General features: G+C 34.0%; 1 pseudogene; it reads left to right on the forward strand.

Annotated features, from left to right (window-relative positions):
• The first annotated feature begins 1,010 nt into the window (after positions 1–1,010).
• On the forward strand, positions 1,011–15,405 carry LOC122229391 (annotated as a pseudogene).
• Positions 15,406–16,469: the final 1,064 nt, after the last annotated feature.

A 16,469-nucleotide genomic window follows, 5' to 3' on the forward strand; every position in this document is an offset into this window, starting at 1 on the left:
GGGTAAATATTTTGTTTGACAGTATGTCACATAGTTTCTCTGAAACCTTAGAAAAAGTAGATTTCAAGTTGACAAAATTACTTCAAAAATGACTTCTAAGTCTGTGTATATGTGATTTTACTTTCTTATAAGCAGTTAAAACAAAGAAGAAATTGCTTTTCTGTTCATTATTTTCATGATGTGCATGACAGATATTTTAAAATATCCTTCTTTCAATTTGAAATAGTAATAATGTAGAAAAGAATAGTACTGTTTATATTGCTCAACCAAAAATGGGTACTAGTAATTTGATTGACTATCAAACCATTGGTCAAGTGCTGAAAGGATAAAGATTAGTGAAAGCTTTAGAGTTGTGTAGAAGATTTCCATTTTTATTAGTATCAAATGTGCCAAACTGTATGATGAATTTGGCAAATATAATGAGTTCAAATAGACAGCCAGTGATTCAGAGGGCACGATGCATCTGCTCTTACAGCAACATTTTAATCCCTACATTATCCATCTAAAATTCTAATGGAACTTTAACTTTAAACTATATACTAATGGCTATAAGCCATACCATGCATATTAGGATGTGAAATCAAACCTGGTCCACAGGAAAAATTCCTTTCATATCACAACTACTTCTATAAAACAACTGCTATATCTTAACTAAATGACATAAAGGGGGTAAAGTAAGTAAGCTTTCAGTTACCATCCAGCCCCATGGCACAACCTATGTTAAAACTTCTTCTTATAAGAGCTTAATTTAACAGGGTGTTATATTTGCCATCAACCATGCATGTATTTAAAGTTCAACGTGACATAAAGAGAATGACATAGATCACAAATTTCCCAAAGACTTGTCAATATATATAAAATATTTAGTTTCTATAGATTGTTATTTAAAAATATTTATGATTAAAACTATTTATGATTAATCTCCAAATAGGAAGTATATTGAGTTTGCAGGTGAGAAAAATAATTTATTTCTTTAGGATTTGAATATGGTTTCCTGGAGCATGTTAAATATGATTGGTGCTAAAAAGGAGGCATCAGGTAATTTTGAGAAAAGTGATAGAAGTATTCTTTTTTTTTTTTTTTAATTTTTTTTTTCAACGTTTTTTATTTATTTTTGGGACAGAGAGAGACAGAGCATGAACGGGGGAGGGTCAGAGATAGAGGGAGACACAGAATCGGAAACAGGCTCCAGGCTCCGAGCCATCAGCCCAGAGCCTGACGCGGGGCTCGAACTCACGGACCGCGAGATCGTGACCTGGCTGAAGTCGGACGCTCAACCGACTGCGCCACCCAGGCGCCCCTTTGATAGAAGTATTCTTAATAAAGACCTAGACCCATATAACTATTAGATATGCTTGAAAAGGAGGTATCAGGTAATTTTGAGACAGGTGAGAGAATTATTTTTAATAAAGACCCAGACCCACATAACAATTTAGTAGATATGTTTAAGTGAGGAGCTGGCAGAAAAAAACTTTGTGTCATACCCATGTGATTAGGGATCACACTAAGGGATGTAAAGTCCAGTTGCCTGAATTTAAAACTTGAACATCTTCAAACTGTGTAAGCTTGAAAGAAACCAATTGTTCTTCACTTGAAAAATAGAGGAAAATGTATCTAAAAGATTCTCATAAGAAAGAAGTGAATTTAAAATTCCAACTTTGAAGAATAGGTAGAGTTTCATTTTCTTTCTCCTCAATTATTTTTGAAATAATTCTAAATTGAGATGTAATCCATACCCTATAAAATTCACTCTTTAAAAGTGTACATTCAGTTGTGGTTTTTTGATTGTTTTGTTTTGCTAAAATATCACACAGTTGTGATATTGCTGTGATCACTACTGTGATCACTGTTGTGATCACGGCTACCTAATTCCAAAATATCTTTATTATCCTGTCTTTATTACCCATTAGCAGTTGCCCAGTTCACTCTTTCCATGTTCCCTGGCAACCACTAACCTACTTTCTGTCTCTATGGAATTGCCTATTCTTTATGTTCCCTGTAAACAGAATAATACAATATGTGATCATTTGTTTCTGGCTTCTTGAACTTAAAATGTTTAAGGTTACTTTGTGTTGTGAATGTTTCAGATCTTTCTTTCTTTCTATGTCAGAAAAATATTCCTTTGTATGGATATATTCCATTTTATTTATCCTTTATCAATAGACATTTGAATTGCTTCAAGTTTTTGGCTATGATGATTAATATGAACATTCTGATATAAGTTTTTGAGCAGACACATGTTTTTGGCATTCTTACATACATACCTTGGAGTGAAATTGCCGTTTTATGTGGTGAATCTATGCTTAACTTTTTGAAAAACTACCAAAGAGTTTTTCAAAATGGCTGCTTCATTGTACACTCTTACCAGCAATTCATGACGGTTCTAATTGTTTGACAATCTTGCCACATCTATTAATGCCTGATGTTATGAATATAGCCATCTAGTGAGTGTGAAATAATAAATTATATCTCATTTGGGGGCAGGGGTTGTGCTATATATATATATATACACATATATATATATATGTATATACATATATATATACACATACATATATATGTATGTATATATATGTATGTATATATATGTATATATATGTATATACATACATATATATGTATATATGTATGTATATACATATATATATGTGTATATATATATTTTTTTTTGTAACAGATATTATAACATACATTATATATATTATATATTTATTATATATTATATATTTTGAATATATATTTAGGACATATATTCCTAATATATGCATATTTATCATATGTATTTAGAATATACACATATTTATGATATATAAATGTGTTTACATATATTTGTCATTTTAAACATTTTTATACTATTTAGTAGTTGTAATTATAAACACAATGTTGCCTCACCATCACCATTATCTATTTTCAAAATTTTTTTATCACTCCAAAGGGAATCTTAGTATCCCTTAAAAAATAACTCCTCATTCTCCTCTCCTCCCTGTCTCTACGAATTTGCCTATTTTCTAGATGTTTCGTAGAACTGAAACCATATTTTATTTGTCCTTATGTGTATGACTTGTTTTGCTAAGCATAATGTTTTCAAGGTTCATCCATGTTTTTAGCATGTATCAGAACTTCATTTCTTTTTTTTGGCTGAATAATATTCCATTGGCAGTATATACTATATTTTGTTTCTACTTTCATCTGTTATTGGACACTTTGGCTATCCTCATTGTGGTTTTTACATTTACCTGATGACTACTGGTGTTGAGCATCTTTTCTGTGGTTATTGGCCATGTGTACCACGTCTCTGGAAAATTATTCAGATGTCTTTCCCTCTTTTTAATTGAGTCATTTCTTATTGTTGATTTTCAAGTATTCTTTATGTATTCTGGATCTAGTCTCTTATCAGATATATAATTTGTAAATATTTGCTCTCATTCTATGGGCTGTTTTAAAGTATCCTTTAAAGCATAAGCATTTTGAATTTTGATGAAGTCGAGTTTATCTATTTTTTTATTTTATTAGTTGTGTTTTGAAACCGTTACCAAATCTAAGTTCACAAAGATTTATGCCCATGTTTTGTTGTAAGATATTTATAGTCTTAGCTCTTACATTAGGTCTTTGGTCAATTTTGTGTTATTTTGTATATGGTGTGAGATCTGGATGCAACTTTATTCCTTTGCATGTGGATATCCAGTAGTTCCAGTACCATTTGTTGAAAAGGCTATTCTTATCTCATTGGATTCTCTTGGAACATTTGGAAAGCATCAGTTGACCACAGATAGTAGAGTTTATTATCAACTCTCAGTTCTAATCTATTGACTGTTAATCTGTCCTTCTAATAGTACCCACCTGTATTGATTACTCTAGCTTTGTAGTAAATTTTGAAATTAGAGGGATGCCTGGGTGGCCCAGTTGGTTAAGCGTCCAACTTAAGCTCAGGTCATGATCTCACATTTTGTGAGTTTGAGCCCCGCGTCTGGCTCTGTGCTGACGGTTCAGAGCCTGGAGCCTGCTTTAGATTCTATGTCTCTCTCTCCCTCTGCCCCTCTCCCACTCATGCTGTCTCTCTCTCTCTCTCACTCAAAAATAAATAAACATTAAAACAAAATTTAAAAAAAGAAATTAGAAAGTGTGAGTCCTATAACCCACTTTTTTCCTTTTAAAATTGTTTTGGCTATTATAATAGTCAAAACTATTCGAGTGTTTTTCATTTCCATATGAATTTTAAGATAAACTTGTCAATTTCTGCAAAGAAAGCATTTGAAATTTTGGTAAGGATTTCATTGAATCTGTAAGTCAATTTGCAAAGTATTACTGTCTGAACAATATTAAGTATCTATTTCATAAACATGGAATGTCTTTCCATGTATTTAAAAATTTTTTATTTTTTTAAGCAATATTTTGTAGTATTGAGTATATACATCTTACAGTTATAAAGTTTATTTCCAAGTGTTATTCATTTTTATTCTGTTGTAAATGGGATTGCTTGCTTAATTTCAGTTGCATACTGCTCATTGTTAGGGGCACCTGGATGGCTCCATTGGTTAAGTGTCTGACTTCGGCAGGTCATGATCTCACAGTTTGTGAGTTCAAGCCCCTCATTGGGCTCTGTACTGACAGCTTGGAGCCTGGAGCCTACTTCAGATTCTGTGTCTTCCCCTCTCTCTACCCCTCCCCTGCTCACGCTCTGTGCCTCTCTGTCTCTCAATAATAAATAAACGTTAAAAAATTTTGAGAAAAAAGATTGCTAATTGCTAGCATGTAGATTTTCAATTCATTTTTGTATACTGATCTTTTATCTTCTAAACTTTCTATACTCATTTATTGGCTGTAATTATATACCTGTGTGTTTTGATTCCTTAGGATTTTTGATATACAGAAAAATGTCAACTGCAAATAAAGATAATTTTATCCTTTCTTTTCAATCCTAATGTCAATTATTTTTATTACTTGACTAATTTGGTTAAAACCTCCAGTTCAATGTTGAATGAAAGTAGTGAGAGTAGACATCCTTGCATTTTTTTTTTATCTTAGGAAACACTTTTTTTGTTTTTGTTGTTGCGATTGTTGTTGTTGATCTTATAGACTGAACTATGGAATGTGTGAATGAGCTGGGGGACTGGTCAGGGAAGCCAGGAAATGGCTTCAGCTGATTAGTATCCACTGTTGCTAGAATACTGTCACTCAGAGGTCAGCGTGGCTAATAGGATTAGTGATGCTAGCCTGAAACTGGCTTTAAAAAATATACATCAAAAGGACTATACTAAATTTTTAACATTTCCAAAAGTCATCTTCAGAATTTAAAACAAAGTTGTCCTAACCTAAACTATAAAGTTTATATTGATGCTTGGTTTCATGCACTTTCTCAGATGTTTCTTTTAGGAATTGTGTTCCTGCCTTCCTGGCTTTTCATATAGCTGTTAAGTGCTTGCTTTCTTATCCTCTCACAAGTTTTCAGAAACATTTCCATCCCTATTTAAAACACTTCCACAGTTGACTTCTTTAACAAATGCAAGCATTGATAGCTAACTTGTTTTCATACTTAGCACGTGAAAAAGTTAGCCTACTGCCTTGAAATGCAGTTTAAGTCATGATTCCAGAGACATTTCATTTATTAAACTTTTATCGAGCACTTTTATGTGCCTATCATTGTCCTAATACTCTTTGTATTTACTTGATCCCAAGTTTATATAGTTCCAGGAAAAACTTTCTGTCTCTACTTCAAGAAGACAGAAGTAATTCCAATTTGTGTTTCTTTGTTGGTAGTTAAATTTTTATTGAGCTATAATTGGTATAGAACATTGTTTTAGTTTTCAGTGTGCACCATAATAATTTCATACACTTATATATTGGAAAATAATGACCACAATTGTAGTTAACCATCATCAAACATAGCTAGAATTTATTTTCTTGTGACGAGAACTTTAAAGATCTACTCTCTTAGCAACGTTCAAATATGCAATACAGTAATGTTAACCACAGTTACCATACTATACATTACATCCCCAGGACTTGTCTTCTTATAACGAATTTTGTACCTTTGACCACCTCCCCACCCCCAACCTCTTGCTTCTGGCAACCATCAATATGTTTTTTGTGTTTATGACTTCAGTTTTTGTTGTTGTTGTTGTTGTTGAGATTTATATAATTTCACCATCAGTGTCATGCTAACCATGTTTTTCATAGATGCCCTTCATTGAGTTGAAGGAGGTCCCTTCTATTCTTTGTTGAGTGTTTTCATCCTGAAATGGTGTTGGATTTTGCAAAATGCTTCTTCTGTGTCTATTGAAATGATCTTGTATTATGTATTAGTTTCCTTGACTTCTGTATGTTGAACCAATCTCGCATTGTTGGGATAAATCCCACTTGGTCAGAGTTTGTAATCCTTTTCATATATTGCTGTATTCAGATCACTGTATTTTGCCACCTAGTTTTGTATCTATATTCATGAAGGATATTAGTCTGTACGTTTGTTTTCTTGTGATATCCTTGTCTGGTTTTGTTATAGGTTAATAGTGTTTTAACAGAATGAATTTGAAAGTATTCTTTTCTCTTTAATATGTTTTGGAAAACATTTGTGAAAGATTGTTGCAATTCTTCTTGAAACATTAGGGAGAATTCAACACTAAAGCCATCTGGTGTGGGCTTTTCTTTGTGGGATATTTTTTGATTGCTGTTTCAATCTCTACTTGTTATGTGTCTAATCAGTCTTCAATTTTTTTTTTTTGAGCTGGTTTCAGTAGTTTCTGGCTTTTCCTTAAATTTTATTTAAAATACTCCATATGCACTTACATGAAAAAGGAGCATAAATATATATATAGATCAAGAGGCTCTAGATTTGTAACTTGTCTTGTATCTGTAAATATATATATATTTATGCTCATATATATATATTCCTGGAGAATTTAATATCAAACTAATATTAATTTCTTATTACTATTTTAATATTAATTTAATATAAAATTTGTCATTTGTTTGCTATTATTCTGCTCAGTGGTGTAGCTGAGTATCAGGTAGCTGTACTTTTTATAGGTAGAAGATATCAGCTAATACAATGCGTATCTGTAGATACACAATAGAATTGGGGGTTATATGCAGAAATAAAATAGTCATGATTATATAGATAAAAAAGATTACACTTAACCTGTTTATTCAGAAACTTTATGTATGGGGAAAAATGAGCCAAATAATGAAATTATTGACTTCTCTAAGGCCTGAGTAATTTTATTCCCCACTCCCGTGCTCCTTATAATGTGGTATCATAACTCTCATAAAATCAATTGTTGAGAAAAGTATTTATTTTATTTTATTTTATTTTATTTTATTTTAGACGGAGAGAGAGCATGAGCGGGGTAGAGGGGCAGAGGATGAGAGAGAGAATCTCAGGCAGTCTCCAAGCTCTGTGCAGAGCCCTATGTGGGGCTTGATCTCACAATCCTGAGATCATGATCTGAGCCGAAATCAAGAGTCAGACACTCAACTGACTGAGCCACCCAGGTGCCCCGAGAAAAGTATTTTAAAGTTCATGTATGTGTGTGGTTAATTTGCCTATCAACCAGTATATTTTTGCCAGTTCAATGCTATGTGAAACTGAGCCAGCTTGATGTACTCAGACATCAGTGTATACCATGTACTTGCTACATTTTAGCTATATTGTTCAATCATCACTAAGCTTTTCATTGCAAGAATGTTTACTATATGGAAAATAAAATGAGTCTACTGTACTGTTAAAGTCCAGTTAGTAGACAATAACATAGTAATCTAAGGAAAAGAAAGCATCTGTGTGGTGGATCATACCTTGTAACTTGCCACAAAGATGCCCAAGGGGGTTCCTAAAGGAAGTTTTCCACAGAAAGGAGGCTTGCTGACACCAGTTCACCCCCTTTGGAGCATCGGGGGAATCTGACCACAGAGTTACTGTATCACCTTAGGTACTAGCTTGAGGTGTCTGTGACAAAGACTTAAATCGGATTAATAATATGCAAATGCCTAATGTGCATAATCTTTCATGGGCACTCCTTAGATCAAGAGGCTCTAGATTCCTAACTTGTCTTGTATCTGTAAACTGGACAAGAGTTTATGACTCTCCTTTATGACAAATATTGTCAAGGTTTTTGGCTAGCAACATAAGGCTCTCTCATTACACTGATTAATCTTTGGACACTTTAATCAATTTACCGTTACATAAGATATATATTGGCCAAGACATTCTGAGATGGGTACTTTCTGCTCCTTTCATGTGGATGTTCTCACCATGTTGTTGGCAGTTAACAATGGCACTTGGTCTCTGCTAACCCAGGATCCCATAATCCCCAGTGAAATCAGGGAGCCCACTTCAATGGCAATATCTCATATAGTTATACCTGGCTAGAAGTTGAGAATAACCACAGAACTTATCCAAGATGTGAGCAATCCCTTCACTTAGCTATTTCTTAATGCTTTACAGAAGAGAATGTCTTCTGGGACTTCTGCAGGCTTTAATAATTCCATTTTGGGTACCAATGTATTCATATTCTGGAAGTAAACCTTTGTGTGTCCCAATGGCTTTCTCTGAAATTTGAATATATACATTCCTAAGTTTGGTGCATAACTCTCAACTCTTACCTTTCAATTAGACTATATGATTTAGGTCATTGTCTTTGGTTCTCTTTTCTCGAGAGGAGCAGTTTACCCTGACCTTTGCATGGTTTTTATTTTCATTCTGGCTCTTAATAAAGTTCATAAGAAAGTATGAATAAAGAACAATATCTGAATCCTTGCATATGTAGAAGTATATTTTATTTTTGCCCTCAATTTTAGTTGATATTGTACCATGCTATTAAATTCTACTAAATTAATATAATAAAGTATTAAATTAGTATTTCCTCATAATTCCTAGTGTTTTTACAATCCAGTGTAATTGGAAAAAATATCTACTATAAGTGAGATTCTTATTTATTTATAGATTAGCTATTTTTACTTTCTAGAAATCTTTAAAAATAAGTAATTATTTTTAAAATGTAGTTTTTCAAGAACTAAAAGGAGGATACATTTTTATGCCAAGTGAGCTCAGTAAGCTCTTGGCATAATTTATGAAAAAAAGACAGTTATCAGAGTATAATAGACACATATGGCTCACGCACTTTCATGTGAAGAATAATATATGTATATATACACACACGCATGTGTGTATATATATGTGTGTATATATATATATATGTATATGTATATGTATATGTATATGTATATATACATATATATATATATCATATGTATATGTTTAGAGACAGGCAGAGACAAAGAAACAGAGGAAGAGAGAAGAAATTGACAGACATATGGGGAAAAATACATAAAGATATAAACTAGGTTGTTAACTTAAATCCTAAATTATCTGAAGAATGTAATGTATGGGAGTTGATCTGGGGACTATCGGGGTAGGTGGAAAACAAAGAAAAAATTATGTAAAAAATAAGATTGGAGACATCATCAGGAGCCTCATCATAAATAGTGTTTTAGGCCATGATGAGAATTTTAAGTGCATGGGAATTCACCAAAGCATGTCAAAATGGGAGTAATACATTTGGATGTGTACTTAAGTAGGTCATGCTGGGTATGCAGAGAAGTCGATAGTATATACAGGGAGAGGAGAATGGAGTGTATTAAGATAAAATGTGAAAAATCATGGAGTTTGGGGGAGCAAATAAAAATAGAAACAAGTAAATATATTTCAGAAAGCAGAAAATTAATAGACTAGACCTGGGAGAGGTGCCTGGGTGGCTCAGTAGGTTAAGCATTTGCCTTTGGCTCAGGTTACCAACTCGCAGTTTGTGGGCTTGAGCCCTGCATCTAGCTCTGTGCTGACAGCTCAGAGCCTGGAACCTGCTTCGGATTCTGTCTCCGTCTCTCTTTGCCCCTCCCCCACTTGTTCTCTCCCTCCCTCCCTCTCTCCCTCTCTCTATCTCTCTCTCAAAAATAAATAAAAACATTTAAAAAATTAATAGACTAGACCTGGGATACACTGAATCTAGAGAATAAATGAAGGTGGTAATAGCAGTGACTTTGGGTTGTTAGTAAGAAACATAGGAATAAACAGGTGGATATAAAAATAGTGTCTTATAGGTTTGAACCATGATAAATAGGGCTGGTGATATGGAAAAAAATGCAAATGAAATTTTGAGTTAGCTTAATTTTGAGTTAGCTGTTAGAATCCAAGTTTTAGAAGTCATATCTGGGGCTAGAGGTAGTCAGATAATTATTTCCTGAAAATAGTGATGTCAAAATTGCAATAGAAAGGATACATACCGGGGCACCTGGGTGGCTCAGTCGGTTGAGCATCCGACTTCGGCTCAGGTCATGATCTCACGGTTCGTGGGTTTGAGCCTCAAGTTGGGCTCTGTGCTAACAGCTCAGAGCCTGGAGCCTGCTTCGGATTCTGTGTCTCCCTCTCTCTCTGCTCCTCCCCCACTCATGCTCTTTCTCTCAAAAAAAATAAATAAACATTAAAAAATTTTTTTAAAAAGGATACATAGGAGTTAGTCAAATAAAATTACTCTTTAGTATGACATTCTGGACTATTTGTAAACAGCTTCCTCCGTTCATTTTAGGCTTATCTCCAAATAGTCATTGCTCTGATCCCTCTGTTCCATCAATATTGATTTGTTCATTCTTTCAGAATGAATTGCTGTGTGCTACATCATCCACATTTAATTTGCCATTATAATGAGAATATTAATAAATCATTCACTGAGATGGGTTGATATTAGTCATGCATTTTTGCATTTATTATGAATCCCTACTTAATATAAAATAGGTATGACTATATTCCCTCTATAAAACAATTTCTAATATCTTATATACAGTATGTAAGTATGTGATTTATCAATATTTTAAGCTGTAAAACGAGATTACAAACACGAACTTCTGATTTAGAATTCCATGGGTATATTTTTAAATCATTTTAATGGTACATTGCAGAATTCAAAGTAAAACACATCTAAGTCTCTGTAGCTTATGTTTTAAAATCCATACACACCATTCTCACTTTGTTAATGTTAATTCTAGATACTTATCGCATGAGTTTACAGATAAAGTTTGTTAAATTAGGGAGGAAATACACAGGTTAAATAGTATTGAAATGTAATTTTTTTGTGGTGGAGGTGGCAAGCACCATCTGTATCTTGCTGATGGATTTCTAGCATCCTGCTTTAACCAAAGGATGATGCAATGCATATCAGTAAACTAAAGGGTAGTCTACTTATGTGGAATGTCAGAGTGTAGAGAATGTCGTCATTTTCTTATATGTCACCAGTTGTGTCTTATTTCTTTCATCATCCTTTATGCAGTGGTGAAGGTGGCCATGTAACTGATTGATAGCCCCATCAATTGAAGTCTTAATATTTTTTTTCACTTTTATCAATTCTTGATTCTTTCAAAGTTTTCAGTTATCTTTTATAATTCCCTACATTGTCATTTAATTTGCGAAACACATTAAATACAGTTATTCAAAGTTCTTATTTGAATACGCTAATATCTGATCAGAATGTCTGAATACTTTTCATCTGTTTCTATTGTTCTCTCTTTTTTTTTAGTCAGTTGTTGTGCATTTGTGTATTTTTTTTTCCTGATTCAATGCTAGATGTAATTGCTTACTTATACAGAGACATTTAGAGCACAGGATACTATTTTTTACACCCAAGAAGGACTTTTTTGTGTCTGCTAAGGAGCGAAGGAGGAACAAACACTTAAAATCAATCAGGATATAAATGACTTAATCTAGGTTTCAGGCTTTAGGATGGTTGTTAAATTTTCAATTCAGTCTTACTCCTAACTTGTCTCAACTGAAAAATCCAGGGTGCTTTCTCGAACTCTTTTTTGGTATCCACTGAAGTGAAGGTTTTGCCTTAGCCGCAAGAGCTTTTCAAAATCTCTGCTTTTTAGTCTCCCAGCTACCACTTTACAGTTTGCAGATGCCTTGAGGTGAAAGTAGTGCTAAATAAAAAGCCCACGTGCTTGAATTTTCTTTTTTCTAGCCTCTTGCAACACAAGTCCTTTTGTCTTCAATGTTTTCAAGAAAGTTTTATTCACTCTTTTGTTTTATCTTTTAATTTTTAGTATTTCTAGTTTTTTAATAGGTGAGTTATTCTGAAAAAAATAATTTCTCAAATGAGATCATTATAACTGAATATTTACACTTAAACTTCAGATAATTAGAGCTACATTATAGTCATTACATGTCACATAGTTAATCCAGTTTGAGAGAAGGGAACTCAGAATTCTTGGGCTTGCTCTATCTGGGCTTGGCTTTTATCAAATGGAATTTACTATAATCAGAAACACAGGAAGCTCACAAATTTATTAAATGAGTTTTGTTGGTGAAGAGCCCAGCCTCCAGTAGGGCTAAAAGGGACTGGAAATTTTTAGAATATAAAAAGGTTTCTTACTCCCTGATTTTCCAGGAATAGAAATCAACTTGAGAAAGCTGTCTTTTACCATAGGCAATTTTTTTCAAAAGTAACTAATGAGGGCAATGAACAAAGAGTATCCCAAAGGATCTGCAACAATACTAAATCAACTTTCATTCTTGTGTGCTGATATGCTTCTATTTGAAACTTGAAATGATGAAACTATAAATTAAAAGCATCACTGTGGTTTTGAGTATGTGGTGCTCCAGATCTCCCAGGATAGAGTGTCACTATCTCAAAAGAGAGTCATTCATCTCAGTGCCATATCATTTTGTCTATAACCCATACATTCTGGCAATATAAGACCATTTAAATTTATTTTTTATTGAGTTTACATAAATTTTACATGCCATTGTTAAGGGTGAACACTAAACATTTTTTAAAGTACTTAATCCAGGTACAGGCCACTCTGGTTACTCTGGTTACAGATTCCTATAGATGATACATTTCTACTTATTTTAATACCAACTAATGTCTTCAATTAGCTTGATTTTGATACCTAAGAATTAGAGAACTGCAGACATGAATGGGGTTGTCTTCAAATTATTTTTGAAAAAACAAAAAAGAATATCCCACAAAGAAAAATCAGGAGTACTTAAGTCAGTGCACTGGAGAGAAACATCCAGGAGGCAGAAAGGAGGTCTATTCATGTAACACTCTCACTGTTGGGATAGACTCACCTGGCAATATATGTTCAGGTGTATTTCAGAATTTCTCCGTAGAAATCCATAGTGACTTGCTTTGTAACCCTCATTCTCTCCCATGATGAATAAATATCTGTTGTGGTTATCCTGTCTCTGTTTCATCACTGTATCTTGGGTGTATTGGGTGACAGATCGATTGTCTTCTTAAATCATAGGTCCCCAGGTCAAGAAATGATGCATCTAAACAATTCCATCTGTACTAATGTAGATCATAAGATTTTGGATTTTTAACTTGATGCCATGATTGGATGTCTCCTTAGATATTCTTGAGGTAAATTTTGGGGACCATGGGGCAGAGCATGATAAATTGGCTTCTCTCTGTATCTCATGACCCATGCCATTTGAATTTATATTTACATTAAGTGGTATCTGTTTTGCTCTGCAGATGAATCTGGGCTAAACTTATGGTTTGCTTTGACCAGTATGATGAGTCAGAAGTGATAGAATATCAATGAGTCATATAAGTCTAGGCCTTAAAGGCCTTGTGTATTTTATATTGCTCCCTAGGATATTTACCATGCCATGAGAACAAGGCCATCTGTCTGACAGCCAGCCAACTTCCACACCTGGATGCTATTGTACATCAGCCAGGCTGCAGTATTCTTGCCATCTTAACCCTAAGGCATGAGTGAGCACAGCAGAAGCCAGAAGAACAACTAAAACCATTAGGTTAGCATATTGGGCTAGTAGGTTTATTAATAACAAAATTAATAATAAATATAATATTTATTTATTATTTTATAATAATAAAATGAATTAAAGTTCATTTTTAGATCTACAAAATTTGGGTATGTTGTTATGCAGCAATAAATAATTAATACACATTCATCTTTTTTGAGATTATTGATATTATTGTCTCAGAGATTTAAAATATAGTTACTTTAAATGTTTGAAGTGTATATATCATATATGTATCATATGAGAGAATTTCATTGTCATGTGCTCAAACTGATTGAGGATTTCTATTAAATTAGAAAATCACCTTCAGATGCAATATCTGATTAATAGATATAGATATAGATATAGATATAGATATAGATATAGATATAGATATATATTTTGTGTGTGTGTGTGGTTTTTTGCTTTTTTCTCAGATTTTCTTATTTATAAGTTCTTACATTTTAGAACATGATCTCAGAATGACTATATGCATGTAACATTATTATTAGTCACTATCTTTTTTGCATATAAAAATTTTCCATTATATGTCCCATGAACTTTAGAAAATCTTGTATTTGTCAGCCATATTTGTGTACCTTATATGCAGGTTTAGATTAAAATTCTATCTCCTAATAAATAACATAAATAATTATCTGAATTCCATTTTTTTCTTGTTGACCATCTGTTACTTTAAACTCTTTTGGGGCATTTAAATTTATCCGTAACATAATCTACATTTTGAGATTTTATTACATATTCTTGATGTGTCACTTACGTTTGTCCCACTGACCTTTCCCTAGAGCACAAACCACATACAATTCATTATCAAGAAGCAAAGCCTGACTCATGAAAACTAAATAGTAAATAAATAAACTATGCCATACTTTTATTTTTTTAATTTTTTTAAAGTTTATTTATTTATTTTGAGAGAGGGAGAGAAGGAGAAGGAGAGAATGAGCAGGGGAGGGGCAGAGAGAGAGAGAGAGAGGGAGAGAGAGAATCTCAAGCAGGCTCCATATTGTCAGCACAGAGCCCAATGTGGGGCTTAAACTCAAACCATGAGATCATCAGCTGAGCTGAAATCAAGAATTGGACACGTAGCCTACCGAGCCACCAAAAGGCACCAAAAGGCATCTTATGTTAACCTGCCTACCTTTGCTCTGTGTAACATGGACTCTCCTCTGTGCCATGTGGACATTGCCATCCTTGCAACAACAAGAGAGCTCACTGGGTGGGTCTGAAGTGGTGGATGCTGGCCCCCTGGAAATTCTATGCATGTATGGCACCATTTTTCGTAAACACCCATGGGACGTCATGGCTGACCTCTAATTCTACAGAGATCCTGAAGAGATTGAAAAGGAAGAGCAGGATGCTGCTGAAAAGGATGTGACCAAGGAGGAATTTCAGGGTGAATGGACGGCTCCAGCTCCTGAGTTCACCGCTATTCAACATGAAGTTGCAGATTGGTGTGAAGGCTTTCAGGTGCCCTCTGTGCCTATTCAGCAGTTTCCTACTGAAACTGGAGTGCTCAGCCTGGCACTGAAGACTGGTTTGCAGCTCCCAGTGCTCAGGCCACTGAATGGGTAGGAACAACCACTGAATGGTCTTAAGCTGCTTTTCTACAGAGCAAACAAAAAGGAAATAAGGTTGACGGAAAATAAACAGTTTCTAAAAACAAAACAACAACAACAAAAATGCATTCGTGGGCCGCTTCACCTTCTGCAAGGAAAGACCCCAGATACCACTGGGCTCCCAGCACCTCCCGCTTTTAAAATATGTGTTAGATATACTTTTCTAACATGATTTTGAAAAGTTGTGGTTTAATTTCTCAAGATTTTATATAATATTATATAATAAATTGGTTATCATGTTGTGTTATTTGGAACATACAAAATAACTGATGTAGTGAATCCTACAAATACTGACAGATGAACATGCAGTTATCCCCCACCTCTGTGACTTCAACCACAGCAGATCAATTTAAACTTAAACAATATAAAATCCATCTCTGTCGCTCTCTCTATCCTTGTCTCTGTCTTTCTCTCTCTTGCACACATACACACACATACACACACACACACCCATTGTGAAAGAAACTCTATTTCTAGGTAAATACTCTGATACTCTGTGACCTCTGATGTTCAGTGTGTCCATAGCAAAAGCATTTTTACCTTGGTAAATGGCAATTCAGATAAAGATTATAATAGCCTAAATTTAGCCTATTTTTTGAGCATGTAAGTCATAGTCATTAGAATGTTAACAGAAGTGGTAAAAGTAAATCCATATGTGCCCTTCAGTGGTAGGGTATGCCTTCTGACCTCCCCATCTACCATCTTCTCTGGTATGTAATCAAAAGTCACACACTGGACTCCCCTCTGTTTGTTCAGTATGCCAGCTGTATTCCCACTGTAGGGCCATTTCACTGACTCTTAATTCTTGCCTCCGAAGTCCATAGGCATAAATATCTCACCTCTTTCTAGTCATGGCTTAACTATTATCTCCATAGGGAGCTATATGAAGATAGCCAATTCACTAATTTCAACATTTATTTAAACAACTATTGCATGAGAGGGACATAATTAAGATTAATGTTGCAGTATTTCATTTGTGAGATAGTATGAGCTTGGCCCAACTCATTGGTACTCATGATGGATATAAAGGGACATATGAGAGA

The sequence above is a fragment of the Panthera leo genome, chromosome A1, assembly GCF_018350215.1.
Source record: "Panthera leo isolate Ple1 chromosome A1, P.leo_Ple1_pat1.1, whole genome shotgun sequence".
NCBI classification, from domain to species: domain Eukaryota; kingdom Metazoa; phylum Chordata; class Mammalia; order Carnivora; family Felidae; genus Panthera; species Panthera leo.